Source organism: Xyrauchen texanus, chromosome 21 (assembly GCF_025860055.1).
Source record: "Xyrauchen texanus isolate HMW12.3.18 chromosome 21, RBS_HiC_50CHRs, whole genome shotgun sequence".
Classification (NCBI taxonomy): Eukaryota; Metazoa; Chordata; class Actinopteri; order Cypriniformes; family Catostomidae; genus Xyrauchen; species Xyrauchen texanus.
Genome location: NC_068296.1, coordinates 5,808,831 through 5,819,716, shown reverse-complemented (window position 1 = coordinate 5,819,716; position 10,886 = coordinate 5,808,831). Strand labels below are relative to the sequence as shown.

At 37.3% G+C, this 10,886-nt stretch overlaps 1 pseudogene; it reads left to right on the top strand.

The window, feature by feature from the left end:
• Positions 1–222: 222 nt before the first annotated feature.
• On the top strand, positions 223–1,975 carry LOC127661281 (piggyBac transposable element-derived protein 4-like; annotated as a pseudogene).
• The last annotated feature ends 8,911 nt before the right edge of the window (positions 1,976–10,886 follow it).

Genomic DNA, 10,886 nt, shown 5'->3' with positions numbered 1-10,886 from the left:
GTGTGCTACTGATTGAACTCAGACAAAACTAAAACATTCTTGTGCATGTGCAGCATCTGTGCTCCACGACCCCACACACGACTCAAGTTCAAAGACAAAATAAACAAAATTTCAGACAAAATAAAAATTTCTTGAAAGCATTGTTTTCTAATGGGGAATGCAGTCAGAGGCTATAAAGGTGCTGCAAATAACAGTACCCCCAGTTCTCTCTTTGTTGAAGCCATGAGTGCACATTTCAGTGCCAAACAGGTCATAGATCAGATTCTTTCAGATGTCCAGGAGGAACAAGAGAACAATGATTTAGAAGAGGAGGAGGTATCTGAAGAAGAAGATGGGGAAGAATACATCCCAGAGCACGATCCATCATCTTCAGATGAAGAAATCCCCCAAGCTGACAGAGAGACATTTTTGTTAAAGAACAGCAAAATAACATGATCCTTGTCCCCATATGACAACCAGGGCAGGATGGCAGCACAAAATGTCATAAGTATGACCCCAGGTCCCACAATACATGCAGTTGCCCATGCCCAGGACATCACCTCAACATTCTACATGTTCAGCACACCAGCCATCGAAAAAATAATCCTAGAGATGAAAAATTTGGAGGGAAAATATGTAACGTAAATATGGAGACAACTGGAAAAGGATGGATGAGATTGACCTGCATGCCTACATAGGGCTGCTAATCTTAATGGGTGTGTATAGGTCCCGAGGCAAGGCTACACGTAGTCTCTGGGATGAAGAGAGTGGAAGGGCGATTTTCCGTGCCATGATGCCACTGAAAGTATTTCACACTTTCTCAAGAATGCTACGATTTGATAACCGTGAGTCAAGACCTGCCAAATGTGTGAGAGACAAACTGGAGGCCATAAGAGACGTATGGGAGAAGTGGGTGGAGCATCTGCCATACCTCTACAACCCTGGTCCTGAAGTAACAGTGGATGAGCAACTGGTTTTATTTTCATATCTGTATTGTAAGTGATTTTCACTGTTAATTGTATTATGTATTGCTGTAATATCAGTGATTTATGTGATTGTTTTCTGAGACAATGATACTAATTACTGATTAGTAATTTTTTGTCAAAAGGTTGGTGTCCTTTCCAGCAGTATATGCCCAGCAAGCCAGCAAAGTATGGCATCAAGATATGGGTGGCCCGTGATGCACAATCCAGCTATGCTTGGAAGATGCAAGTCTACACAGGGAAGCCGACCAGTGGAGGCCTGGAGAAGAACCAGGGTATGCGGGTTGTGCTTGATGTGACAGATGGACTGAGGGGGCACAATGTCACGTGTGACAATTTCTTCACCTCTTATGAACTCAGCCAACAGCTCCTGAAGAGGAAGATCACCATGGTTGGCACAGTTAGAAAGAACAAGCCTGAGCTCCCGCCTACACTCCTCGCAACAAGGGGGAGACAGGCCTTCTTATCAAAGTTTGCCTTCACCCCCACCACCAATCTAGTTTCACAAAATGGGTGAGATCAGTGATCGTGAGGACAGGAAGCCAGCCATCATCCTGGACATCCTGGACAAGGTGATTGGAACTTACATCTGCAGGAGGATGACTGCCTGCTGGCCCCGGGTCATCTTCCATAACATCATTGATGTGTCCTCACAAAATGCCTTCGTGATATGGAACAAGATCAATCCTACCTGGGTGCCTGAAAAGCGGAACAAGAGGGTGTTCATGGAGCAGCTGGGAAAGGCACTTGTAACCCCACACATTCAAAGAAGAGAGCGCCTCCCCCGCACAGCAGCCTCTGCAGCGCTTGTGAAAGCTGTTCAGGGGGCTGAATCTTGTCCTGATCCACCTGCAGCTGGGGCAGGCAAGAGGAGGACATGCCAATTCTACCCCACAAATAAAGACTGTAAAACAAATACTATGTGCTGCACATGTGAGAAATACATCTGCAAAGTCCATGCGCACACACTTGCAGCCTATACTGTCCTACATGTGCTAATTAGAGTTGATTGATTTATGTTCTTCACATTTTTGTTTTGTATCTTTAATCTTATTTTATTCTTATTTATTGTTGTTGTTTATACACCTTGTGGGTGGAGGCAATGGTTTGAAAAATAGAAGAATACTAGTATTTTGTAGTTGAATTCCTCATTGTACAGTATATACGAATATATCACTATGTTGCCAAAAAAGTTCAAGACTGCTATTTTTTCCCTTCAATAAAATGCATTCAAAACTACTTCCTGCACATTTCTGCTAATTTCTTAGGCTATACAAGTGCTATCTCTTGCTAAACAATTAATGTTTACACCTATGCAGTACCTTTAGCAATAATAATAATAATAATAATAATAATACTAATGATAATAATATATAGAATGTTAAGGCTACACAAGGGTTAAGGTAATTTGATGACCACATCCATTGTCGGCTTAAGCATAACTGATGTAAGATTTTGCATATAAATAACTAAAAAAATTCCTTCCTTTTAAGAGCCCATTTTTATATTTTATACAAACTATGCACTATTGTACAGTTACTTGAAATTTTTTATATGCATTTAGCATTGGTTTTTATATGTTTTTACCATTGGTTTGTATCCCTTCTGTCCATGATTCTTTTAGAATAGACATGCTGCACACTTCTGGGTCATGAACCACCATTTGAGAACCATTGCATGAGCAGATACTTCTGTAATGGATTTATCTTCTGCAAAAAATTGCAAATATTTCTGCATACTTTGATAAGAAAAAACACTGAGAATCAAGAATGACTTTGTAATGATCTTTTGCTCTCTTGTAACGTCTGCTGTTAAGACCTTTCTTTGATGATGCTTTAAGCCTCAGATGCCCCTGTTCTGATGACAATCATTCACATTATCACATTCATATTTTTAAAGAGATTATCTAGTTTTCATATTTAATAAATGTTTTCTTGCATGTTGATGCACTTAAATGTCCTCTCAAGACATCCATTAAGTTTTGGACCTTGACATTATGCAAGATAGACAGTGAGAAAGAGAGACACTTATGTAAAATTTGCTGCCTTCAAAGGTATTCTAACAGCTTCTAGTGCAGAAATCTGTATGGTTGGATACAATCAGGAAAACCTGGGAATATTAGGGAACTTAATGGTTTGTGATTTCCAGCTGAAAATGTCATAGAAATTTAAAAGTGGTGGTTTGGTGGCGGGTGCTGTCAAGCTTTTTTCCGCTGGTCAGGATTGTCTGTTTTGCTGGTTTGAGAGGTGTTTGGGGCAGTCATCAGGCAGGAAGACCAACCAGCTAAACCAGCTTAAACTTCCTTAGGCTTGTCATTCCCACAGGGTAGGAGTGCCAAGGTTTGGTACCAAACATACAAATGGAAATCTGCCCCAGAAATCTCTATAAACCATATGTTCAAATCATTGTAACACATTTTTGGTATTACTTTACAATATGTTTGCATTTTTTAACATTAGTAAATGCATTAGGTATCATGAACTAAAAATTTATAATTTTACAACAGTATAATTTTACAAGCACTGATTAATGACAGTATTGTTTTTAAGCATTGATTAATCTTAATTAAATAAATTCAATAGTTCATTGTTTGTTCATGTTAATTCATATTGCATTAACTAATGTTAACATATACACCTTTTAATATAAAAAATGCATTGGTATATATGTAGAAATTAACTTAAACCACAATTAATAAATGCTGTAAAAGTAGTTCATATTACCTAATATAACAAACCAATTTTAATTAATACAACCTTATTGTAAAGTGTTACCAACTTTTCAAATAAAAAACTGTGGCAATTCTGAAAGATTTCTTTCAGCCGTCCGGTTCATGGATGTTGTCCTTTTTATGGTTCCCTGCAAACCATCTTTCTCGCAAAAGTGAAATGATGTTATCTAGGGAGTAAGAAGTGTATTGACATAACTTCTGTGCTGTTCTGTTGCTGACAAAAGCAGGGATTTATGAACACGCACAGAGTGTCCTTGCTAAACTAGTCGGGCAACAACAGAGAAATGGGAGAGAAGCACATTAGACAGAAATAAGTTCTTAATCTGTGTAAGATCTCTCCTTTGCCCTTCTCTAAACATCACCTCCTGTTCCTCCTGCTCACATCCTGTGAATGTGTTTGTGTTCTTTCCAGAAAAACACAAAAAAAAGGCCACAAGTAAGAGTTGCTAATCCTCCCAGTAGTTGTTTTTGGAGGCCCAAAAAAAGGTTCATGAGGATGATTGTGTTCTAGGTTTCCAAGGCAATATGATCTCCTACCTACTTTTTGCTCATATTCACAGAAGGATATTGAAAACTTCAGCATGCAAATGTGTAGATAGTAAGTGGATTTTCATCTCAATGGCAGTTACTCGGCTGGCACATTCAAACTGTTATCTTAGCTCACTGGCACTTAGATCTGGTCACATATTTTTTAGACTACCCATTGGATAAATACCACATGATTGATCACTTTGGAGCCAAAGAAAAAAAACGTCCCCCAAACCTGATTTGCAACTAGCGACTACCCTTGCAAAAAACCGAGAGTTCTTGCAAACTTGCTGCATATTCACCTCTCATCATTTTAACATGCAAATGAGCTTTGCAGCAAACTCTTTATTGTCGCCAAAGATTTGCTGTAGGTTCATCGTTACCAGGGAATAGCTGCAAACATCTGGGCAAACATTTATAGCGAATCACAAGCTCATTTGCATGTGAAATAATGAGTGGGAAATTTGTGGCAACAAGTTTGTCAGAACTCCAGATGTAGTGTTAGGGTATGCTGAGCAGTAACGTCAAAGACAGCAGACATAGAAAATATAAGTATACTTCATGCTTTTAAAAAGATTTCCAAAAAAACTCCAAAGATGGCAAAATCACAAGCTATCAAATGACTTGGCTCATACCAAAGATATTTGGGTTTGGGTTAGGGGTTAATTTTAGGAAAAAATGTGAGAACACTCATTTCAAAACCCCAATGTTTTGGTCATGTTCCTATAAAAATCATGGTTATGTGTAGAGTTTGGATAAATTGTTAGACTGTATGGTTTGGTTTAGGTTTGGGTCAGGGGTTAAACTTATGGCAAGCTTATGGCTTATAAACTTACAAGGCTATGGCCATCAATAGAGAGGCAGACATTATCTACTCATTTGTTGTTGTATTTTATGTAATTACCCTAATTATTATGTCAATTATTTTGCACATAAATACTGCTTTGACTGTAAAAATATGTTATTTGATTAGTTAATGTATTTGTGGAGCGGAGGGGGCGGTGCCGGGTCGGAATATCGCGTGCCCGGTCCCCAATCGGCATGATGAGGCGAGCAAGGGATAAAGGCGGCCGGTGACGATGGTTTTGGAGAGAGAGAATTACGGGCATGTCCGCCATGTGTGTGTTTGTTTATGCTTTTGGTTTGAGTTTAATTAAATTATCATTTATGTTGACAAGCCGGTTCTCGCCTCCTCCTTGCCCATCCTTTAACAGTGTTACAGTATTTTAGCAGAGAAATTGTCTTCTTAGGAAGATTCAATGTAGGTAGCTACAGTTTGTTTGTTTGAAGTGTAGCTACTTTTTATAAATATATATATATATATATATATATATATATATATATATATATATATATATATATATATATATAGATAGCATGAAGCAATTATTTAAACACAAAAGTACAAGAAGTGTGTTTGGCCGTTTGCTATGTGATGGTCTGTTTTTGTGAGCCTGAAGGGTTTCTGCCTACATCACATTAGAAACCAGTCTGCTTCGCAATCTGTTCTTGGATAAACATTGCCGATTTACGTATCACAATCAAGCTACATACTTCTGAATGTCCCAATAGACATGTGAACTGATGCCTCATTATTGTAATTTTTACAGTATGCCTCTTCAACTACTGGAACGGCCCCACTATGAAATAAGTGGTTTGAGAATGTTCTTTATGCTCGTTTTAATACCTGTTATGCCACAGAGTGAATAAAGAGAGTTTGTGCTGTCCAAATCGTACAGCTTGAAATGGTATGAGGAATTATGTAATTAATGATGTGTATACAGAAGTCAGACAGAGAGAGGGTGTAAGTATTTGTGTCTGTGTATAATTATAATTATTTATTTTAAATCTTGTGCTCAGTCTGAAACAGTTGGAGCAACTAGAGCCGAAATGTTTCAGTTTGCAGATTGAGGCTTTTTTTCTTATCCTACATCAACATCTACTGTCTTAGTATGCTGCTATCTTCTAAGGCAGTATCATAACTGAACTGGAACATCATAATGCACAGATTTGAAACACTCTTCATTGTTAAGAAATATGTTAAGGCTTACAAGTAACTCAACTCATTTGATATGCACGATAGACTCCACCTAATCTAGTTTAACATGGTTCGCTGTCTTATCTGAAGCTGTTCTAGTTTTAGAGGGGTTTTTGGCACCTGTTAGCTAGTCAGTGTAGGAAACCAGCTCACAACCAGCTTAGAATGACTCGGAGACTATCTTAAACCAACTAAAACCAGAAAAGCAGCTTAGGATAGTTTAAGGTTTAAGCTGTTTCATTTTTTTCCAAAGGGCAGTTAATTTCAATAGAGTCAAATAAACCAGCCTAACACGGTTTGCTGATTGTTGCTGCAGCTGGTCTGTTTGCTGGTTTAAGAGGAATTTTGCGCACTTGTTAGCTGGTTAAGGCAGGAGACCAGCTGGCCGACCAGCTAAAGACCAACTTGGCCTGAGTGGGAGACCATCTTAAACCAACTTAGACCAACAAAGCAGATTAGCCTAATTGAAGGTGTTTTTTGTTGTTGATGTTGTTTTTGTTTTTTTGTTAGCCGGACAGTTAATTTGTTTGTTGTGTTTTTAGCTGTAGCTGGTCTCCCATGCTGGTTTGTTTGCTGGTCTGAGCTTTAACTGGTTGGTTTGCTGATTTAAGAGGAATTTGTGGAAATTGTTAACTGATTAGGGTGGGAGACCACCTGGCCGACCAGCAAAAGACCAGCTTGGCCTGAATGGGAGATCATCTTAAACCAACTAAGACCAGAAATCTAGCTTATGCTAGTTTAAGTAAGACATTTTTATTTGTATAGTGCTTTTCACAACACACATCGTTTCAAAGCAGCTTTACAGAAGATCAGGCATTAACAGAAGATAAAGTCTTAGGGTCATCATTGTGTAGTTTGATAAAATATGATTGATAATTGTGTTTAAAAATAAGTAATTGAATAATAATTGTATTTATAACCCCAGTGAGCAAGCTGTAGGTGACTGTGGCAAGGAGCACAAAACTCAATAAGATGTTGGTTAATGGAGAAAAATAACCTTGGGAGAAAACAGACTCACTGTGGGGGCCAGTTCCTTTCTGGCTATCATCATGAATATAATGCCAATATTAATTATGTATAGTGCATGTCATGGTTTAAAATGATTAAAATAAGAAAGTGTTAAGGGACAGTGTTTAAACAAAGATTTTGTATAAACTGTAAGATTATTGACTGTCTTTGAAGTTCATCCTGGATTTACTGCAGATGTTCACAGTTTATGCAGTTTTATTTTCCTCAGAAGGTCAAATAAACCAGCCTAACATGGTTTTCTGGTTTTAGAGGGGTGTTGGGCTCTTATTAGTTGATTAGCATGGGAGACCACCTGGCCGACCAGCTGAAAATCAGCTTGGCTTGACCGTGAGATCATCTTAAAACAACTAAGACCAGCAAACCAGTTTAGGATTGTTTAAGGTTTAAGCTTTTTACCTTTTTATTTATTTCAGCAGGGCAGTTAATGTCAATAGAGTCCAATAAACCAGCCTAACATGGATTGCTGATCTTAGCTGTAGCTGGTCTGTTTGCTGTTTTAGAAGAATTTTGGGCACTTGTTAGCTGGTTAAGGTGGGAAACCAGCTGGATGATCAGCTGAAGACCAGCTTTTCCTGACAGGGAGTTAACCAACTTAAACCAGAAAACCAGCTTTGACTATTTTAACCTTTTGACTATTTAAAACATGGTTTTCTGGTTTTGAGGGGTGTTGGGCTCTTGTTAGCTAATTAGGGTGGGAGACCACCTGGCCGACCAGCTTAAGACCTCCCAGAGGGGCAGTTAATTAAAATAGAGTCAAATAAACCTGCCTAACATGGTTTGCTGGTTTTAGAGGGGTTTTGGGCACTCTGGCCGACGGCCGACCAGCTTGACCTGACTGGGAGACCGTCTTAAATCAACTTATACCAGCAAACTAACTTAGGCTTCTGTTCTTCGTATGAGACTCTCTGTGGTCTCATAAAAACCCCAGGACATTTCCTGCAAAAAGTAGGGGTGTATCCATGGTGTCCTGGCAAATTCCCCCCATTGGCCCTTATCTATCATGTCCTCCTAATAATCCCCATCCCTGAATTGTCTATATGTTCTCTCTCCTTTCTACCAACAGCTGGTGTGTGGTGAGAGTACTGGCACATTATGGCTGCCATCACATCATCCAGGTGGATGCTGCTCACTGGTGGTGGGTGAGGAGAGTACCCTGTTCACTGTGTAAAGCCATTTGATTGTAGTGTTAGAAAAACACTATACAAATATAACATTCATTCATTGATTCAGCGTTCATTCATTCATAGGTTAGTTTAAGCTTTTTTTTCTTCCAGCAAGGCAGTTAATTCCAATAGAGTCAATATCTGTTATGGATACATTCAATGCTGCCTTAGAATTTGGCCAAAATTTGGTATCAAATAAAGTTTGAATATCCTTCACATTTGGAGCACGCCTGTGATGCCTTTAAATGCTGTCTACTGTAGGTAGGTAGCTCACTGGGGTTTGGAAAAGAGCCAAAATTACTTGTGGTACTTGTGAAAGTGTTCTGGGTGATGTGCGATCGTACACGGGCGTCATCGTGTAAACAGCTCAAACACATCTTAAAAGTTTTTCATCCATGTAATCCATGTAGGATTATGTTCGTATGAGTGCTGTAATCAGCGAGTGTTTAATGAGAGTCTGGTTTAGGCATCAGAGTCTGGATGGACTGTCTCGTGTTTCATTACTGCAGAGACTAAGACAGGCACCTATTACTGACAGCATGTCCCAGAACTTCAAAGAGAGAGCGAATTACTTTTTACAATAATTTTTTTTTTCCATAGGGCTTTCATAAAATTCTTCATAAACGAGTTATCAGCCTTAAACCAAACCAACCAGCTCAGAGGTGAATCACATTATTAAAACTTTGATGTCAAGCAAAAAAAGTATCTGAAAATTGGACAAAGGTACAAGGTGGTGTACGTACCATCTTTAATGAGGGAATGTTTTAAAATCCTATTAACAGTTGTGACTTTGTTGTTGAATAAAAGTATAGAAACAATTTATTTTAAATGCATTGTAAAATATTCAGAAATATACATATATACATTGGTGGCCAAAAGTTTAGAATAATGTACAGATTTTGCTGTTTTGGAAGTAAATTGGTACTTTAATTCACCAAAGTGGCATTCAACTGATCACAAAGTATAGTCAGGACATTACTGATGTAAAACACAGCACCATCACCAATCATTTTTTTGAGGAATGGAGGCTATACAATGCTTGAAATTGTCAAAAAAATGAAGATTTCATACAAAGGTGTACACTACAGTCTTCAAAGACAAAGTACAATTGGCTTTAACAAGGACAGAAAGAGATGTGGAAGGCCAGATATACAAATAAACAAAAGGATAATTACATCAGAATATCTAGTTTGAGAAAAAGACTACTCTTGAAGTTCTGAAAATGTTTTATCAAATTTTAATAGTAATTGTTCATGTTATTAATGTCCTGACTATCCATTGTGCCACTTTGGTGAATAAAAGTACCAAATTCGTCCCATAAGAGCAAAATCTGTATATTATTCCAAACCTTTTTTTGCTGCCGATTGGTGAATTTTTCCCATCACCATCATGGGTAGTATAGTTCTTCACCAGAAATTGCACTATTAAACATAACTGATAAAAAGGAAGTTGAAATAACATAGACTGATGGCTTCAGCATAAGCATATACCATTGATTAAAAACCTCAGAGCTCAAAGTAGCTCGTCTTTAAAGGTTTGTAAGTTATACGCTGAAAAAATAGTAAGTAAATTCTACATTTGTTTTTAATTCTAACATGTAAAAATGTATGCTTTAGCTTATGAGTGAATATTATTTATGATTATTTGTTATTTTTACTATGTGTAAGCATATATTACTCCAAAAGTAGAAAAAAGTGTCATTTTCATTTGCTAATTTGAGTAAATTATACTGGTAAATGAAGTAGATAAAGTAAATTTTACTTAAATTTTCAAAGCTGTTAATCCCAGCATGCACAAGGCTTGAATAATCAATGACCTTGCATGGTTTCATTGTTGAAAGTTTATTTATAAATTTGTAATGTTGATTTTGTTGTTAAGTTTGGTAACTTCTTGTTTTGTGAAGTCTGAAGTTCATTTTATACTCAAAACTACCCATTTATGACCCCAAAAAACGTATCTGGCAATTTGTACCATTATCGAGTTTAAAGCACAGCTCCATAGTTTGAGGTATGTTCATTTGTGTTGAGGTTTGCGTGCACAGTTCCATATTTTGATACCATTCCCAGTAACGCAGTGTGATGTTGTCTAATAGACTACTGTAACATTCATGAAGCGTTCATTTGGAATGCTTCTTATGTCATGTGGTACATTAATGTGTTAATAATTCAAGTTCAAATTATGGAATGTTCTGGTAAATGTTCATTTAAATTTTACTACGTTTATTTAAAAAAAAAACATGCACATTAGATTTGAAAGTAAAAGTTACTGGAATGCTTCAGTTAAATGTACTTTCTCACAATATTTTAGTATGTCATGAAGTAGATTTGACTTAATTTTATATAATTAAATAAATGTACTTGGAAAAAATTTAAGTAGAAACTTTTTTTTCAGTGTAATTAATATTCAGTTCCCTATGGAGAAAATGAAACGGATTT